Source organism: Salvia hispanica, chromosome 2 (genome assembly GCF_029641045.1).
Source record: "Salvia hispanica isolate PSC_SH4W2 chromosome 2, Shi_PSC_v1, whole genome shotgun sequence".
Lineage (NCBI taxonomy): Eukaryota > Viridiplantae > Streptophyta > Magnoliopsida > Lamiales > Lamiaceae > Salvia > Salvia hispanica.
In genome coordinates this window covers 18,410,043-18,415,509 of record NC_142693.1, presented here as the reverse complement: position 1 = coordinate 18,415,509, position 5,467 = coordinate 18,410,043, and the positions used below count along the sequence as shown (strand labels likewise).

General features: G+C 43.6%; 1 pseudogene; it reads right to left on the bottom strand.

Moving 5' to 3' along the window:
• Window positions 1-2,760: 2,760 nt before the first annotated feature.
• LOC148931726 (uncharacterized) lies at window positions 2,761-3,807 on the bottom strand (annotated as a pseudogene).
• Window positions 3,808-5,467: the final 1,660 nt, after the last annotated feature.

Below are 5,467 nucleotides of genomic sequence, written 5' to 3'. Positions count from 1 at the left end.
CAATTTCTTTCAAGTCATCACCTGTGATAATCATATCATCGACGTAAATGATCAAGCAAGTTATTTTATCTCCTATTTTCTTCCGAAACAGAGTATGATCAGAGTTTCTCTTTATACCCATAACTGATCATTGCCCTAATGAACTTTCCAAACCATACTCTTGCGGACTACTTCAACCCATATAGTGTTTTGCTTAGCCTACATCCTTCACCTATCTTGAAGTCAAATCCTGGAAGAGCCTCCATATCTACCTCTTCTTCCTTCTTCAGCTCACAGTAAAGAAAGGCATTCGTCACATCGAATTGGTGCAAAGGCCAATCTCTACTTGCCGCTACGGATAATAAGACTCGAATTGTGTTCATCTTGGCTACTGGGGAGAAGGTTTCTGAATAGTCTACCCCATAAGTCTGAGTATAGTCTTTCGCAACCAGCCTTGCTTTGTACCTATCAACTGAGCCATCTAGTCTCCCCTTGATTGTGAAGACCCATCGACATCCTACAGGTCGCTTCCCTTTGGGTATGATGCACGTTTCCCAAGTGTTGTTTCAGATCAGTGCGTCTATTTCTTTTTGCATTGCCTCTCTCCAGTGCTTATGTCTCATAGTCTCTTCCCATGACTGTGGGATCTCTTCTTTCTCATACAGTGCTTTCTCAAAAGCTTGGGCCATTTCTGATTAGATGACTCGTAACTAGGCAAACAACGGAGTAGCGAGCCTTCCTGTTAATCCTCTCAGGTGTGTACCTTTTAGGTGGAACTCCCCTGTATCCCCCTGTGTCGGGGTCAACTCCTTCGACCCCTTCTACTTCACTAGCTTCTTCGCCTGTGCTCTCCGCAACGAGGTCTGTTTCTTCATCAACACTTACATTATCAGTAGTAAAAGGAACCGGGATTACAGGATTATCAATACTTACATTGGATAGCCTCAACGGGGAAGTAGTTGGGTAAGTGTCACCTACAGGAACATACTGTCCTACTTCAGAGACTTGCTCGGCGTAACCGCTTACTGCCGTCTCTGTTAGGCCTACTTCGAGATTACTTGGTGTTGGCATTGGCGCTGATATCCAACTTAGCAGGTCCTAACCACTACTCTCCCCCTGACCGCTGAGGTGGGTATAGAAATACTCGGTTGGTTTTAGGATCGAAGCACCTATACCCCTTTTGGTTTACCCCGTATCCCACGAAGACACACTTGATTGCACAAGGGAAAAGTTTGGTTCGTTCATGTTTCAAGGTGTGAACAAAAACGGAGCACCCAAAGACTCGTGGTTCAAGAGTTAAGGGTGGTGGAATTTTGGTGAAGGAGGACAGGGCTTGGAGGGGTGTTTGGTGTTTGAGGATACTTTTGGGTAATCTGTTTAAGAGGTAGGCTGAGGTGGCAATAGCTTCTGGCCATAAGTGTTTTGGGGCTTTTGACTCAATGAGCATAGAGCGGGTCATTTCTAGGAGGAAACGGTTTTTTCTTTCGGCTACAACATTTTGTTCGGGAGTATAGGCACAACTGGTTTGATGAATCAAGCCATTTTCTTGAAAAAATTGTTTCATGGACGAGTTAACGAATTCCCTCCCATTATCTGATCTCAGGAATTTTATAGAGTGTTGGTACTGGGTTTTGATAAGGTTAAAAAAGTATAAAAAATGTGTATAAACCTCATATTTTTGTTTCATACAGTATACACAAGTCATGCGAGTGCAATCATCTACAAAAACTAAGTAATATCTAAGACTCTGTCCCCCAGTAAAAGGTGCGGGCCCCCAAACATCAGAGTGAATTAAGGAAAACGGGAATCAACACGAGTATTATTCAAAGAATAAGAAGTTTGGTGGCTTTTGGCCAAAAAACAAGTTTCACAATACTCATCATGTTTAGAAACAAATTCGGGAAATAATAGTTTTAAGTGACCGATAGATAAATGTCCCAAGCGCCGATGCCAAAGCCAAGCTTTCCTATCGGCAGACCCGTGAGTTAGCATGGCAACCCCTTTTTGAGCTATCTTGTCTACATAGTACAATCCATCACGTTCAGTTCCACGTCCAATTATTTCCCCGGTTCGGATATCCTGCAGCAGACAGAAATGTGGTTGCATCAATAAGGTGCAGTTTAATTCCTTCGTGACATGGCTAATAGACAATAATTCATGAGACATCGAACGAATGTAAAGACAATTAGATAATTGAAGAGTAGGTGATATCTTCACAGTTCCCGCTATATCAACTCTGGTAAACTCCCCATTAGCTGTCTGAATATGGGATTTATGAGGTTTATGAATCTATGTAAGATCTGAAGCATCACAAGTTATTGTATCTGTCGCCCCACAATCGAATATTCACCTATCGGTCTTCTCATTTTACACACAATTTGGGAATTTGGGCATTTACAGGAATAATACAAAATTCGGGGTCTGATTTGCATGAAATAGGAGTTCGGGGGTCATTGGGCAATAAATGGGGTGCATAAGGTAAATTATCAAAATTTTGGGGTAAAGTTTGGAATTTTCGTAGGGTTTGGGGCTTTTAAATAAAAGAACCCTCAAACGCTACCTTGCCTTCACTCGCCGCCGCTCCTTCCCCAACTCCTCCAAATTCCGCCTCGCTCCAGTCTCGAATCACCGTCCTTCCGGCGAAATTGGCGGCGCCGATGTGTGTCGCCGGTTGTGCAGCACCGATCGGTGCAACTCCCCTATCGCCGCCCCGAGTTTGAGTGACTTCCTTGTTGCCCTCGGTGGCGGTGTGAGGATAGCCACCTCCATCTCCTCCAACGATTACCGCCGCATGACCGCCGCGGTCCAGGGTGTGCGTGTAGGCGGTGGGACGGTTGAATTCTTGGCATGTTTCTCCTCCCACCAATTGGGATATCCAATCAATTCAAAGCACTGATCTTTTGTGTGTGTTTTCTTCTTGCAATAGGAACAAACCAACTTCGATTTGTCCTCGTCGTTGCTTCGCCGGTTCCAGCCACATCCACCTCGATTGCCGCCGCCCCTAGAACCGCCACCGGACTGGTTCGACCCTCCTCGGGCGATGAGTCCAGCCCCGATGCCATCCGATGTGGTTGCGGCTCCTGACTGCAGAACCTGGGATCTTGTTTCTTCTTGTTTGATCAAGTTATACGCAGGATCCACCGAGGGGAGGGGCTCCATTTTAACTATCTCCCTCTTTGTTGATTCGTATTTGCCATCAATGGCAGTCAGAAAAGTATACAATCTCTATTCTTGGATCCAATTGTCGTGTACTTCCATATCCTCAGGGTATTCATAGGATTTGTCCGCTTTTGGTCTGTTGACATCCACAGATCTTGTAGGGTGCTCCATACCTCTTCTAACGATTGACTTCCTTGTTTCACCATACTGGCTCTGATGTGCAAGTCGTAAATTAGGAGTTTGTCTCCACCGTTTCCGTAAGTGACCGCCAATGCATCCCATATGTGCTTGGCAGTCGGTTGCTTCAACACCCGTCTGACCATCCGCGGCTCGATATTTTGTGTCAGCCATGTAAACACACAATGGTCGGCTTGTTGCCATTGCGGGAAGGCTGGATCTGTTCGTGGCGTGAGATACCATTCCCCTGCCGCTTATAGTCGTGTTCATTAGCACGGCCCATTCAGAGTAATTGTCTCCGTTTAACTTTCTGCCTCCGACGTGGAGAGATTGTGTATCAATTTTGTACACAACTGGTTTTTCTGGTGGGTTTTCCGTGGTTTCTGGTTTGGGTGGTACCATCAGAGAAAGGCTTCGGCTCATGATCTCAGCGATTTGCTGAGCAATTTCATCCGATTGGGATGAACTATTTTTTTTGTCATTTTCTGACATGTTGAATGGTTTTCTGCAGGTTTTGGTTTAAAAGGTCGGGAAAGGTTTAGGGACGATGATGAAACTTTTCTGAGTCCTGTTCTGGTACTTGAAAGGGTCGAATCCCACAAGGATGGACACGTTCGGATAACTGCGGTGACATTCTAGGGTGTTTTTGGTTAGCTACCACGCTTGGTTTGAGATTTTACCTAGGCAAGAAATAAAGATGGTACTCTACTGACTAGTAGACGTGAAAATAACAGGCATGTGGTTGTGTTCGTGAAAATAGGGGACAAAGTATCTCAGAGGTATGTGAAAAGTAGACAGTTACTAAAAGCGGAAATTTAGACAACAAGGCATATCTGGTGGTTGGTTGGCTTTCTGACAAGTCTGGAAGGTACAACTGAAAAGTGGGGAACAAAAGCAAAAGTAACTTAAAAGTAAAAGTGGTCCAAGGCTAAAGTTGATTTTGACGTTTTCTTCTTCACCAAGCATTAACAGAAATCATATGAACACAAACTCAATGACTAAACTCAGATTCATAACTTCAAACTCAAGATCCATCGATTAAAATGTTTAACTTAAGATGAATAGCTGAAATCGGAAATTGCCTTTACTGACTAACATGCAAGGTGGCGATCACAACGCAGAGCAGAAAATTCATGCACGAAAACTCAAAATGAAACATAACTATAAAATTCGATCAACAACCACAGATCTAACTTACTCGCAAGAAAATACATGCACGCACTTAAAAATTAAAAGTGATAACTAAATCTAACTTTCGTAGGCAGAATGAAGCGAACTCAAACCAAAGAGACATTCGGAATAGAAATTTCATAACTTAAACGTTTGGATCTCACTAAATACTTCAAAAGGCAACAAGGATAATTGTTTGCAACAGATCCAACGAAGAAAGCAGGTAAAGATTAAACTAAAAAGCAAATAACGATTGTTTTGCCACTCCGGGCGGTGATACTGCTATACTACTGCGACAAACTGGTTGGAATGGTAGATCGACGATTTCTCCGGCAGACTCTTGGACGTCAAGTGATCATAGCTGTGGCGAGGAATGAGAGATTGGATAATGCTGAAGGACTGATCTTCTAGACAGAATTCTACTAAGTGTGTATAAGAACCGAGAGCTTGCGAACTTCGAACCCCTTTCTCTCTCTCCAAGTTGCTCTTTTTATAGGGAGGCTTGCCCTTGTTTTTAGGGTAGACTTCCTTCACAATTTGACTTTTCTGCCCTTGTAAATGATCATCCTAGCCATCCTTCTTCTCCATCTCGAGCCTTTTCTCTGGCATGCATCCTGGTCAGTATTGCACCCTTCTAGCGCTCTTTTCACTTGCGTCACCTGAATCGTCTCCTACTGACTTGGATCATTTAACCCTGCACACTTAAGCAACTGTTTTGCAGATAATACATGCATTTCACGACATACTGATCAGTAACCAAGGCTTAGAATATGACTTATCAAACTGCTCACACTTACCACATGCTTGTCCTCAAGCGTGAAGACAAACAAAAAGAAATAAGTCGCATTCGAGCCTGGTTACTCCCCCTGACCGACTCTACCTAACTAGACTCAAGACTCTGACGCAAAGAAAAAAAAGAAAACAAACAACGACCCAAACACATAACACATATAATTAACTTAAACACATAGAACAGGCTATA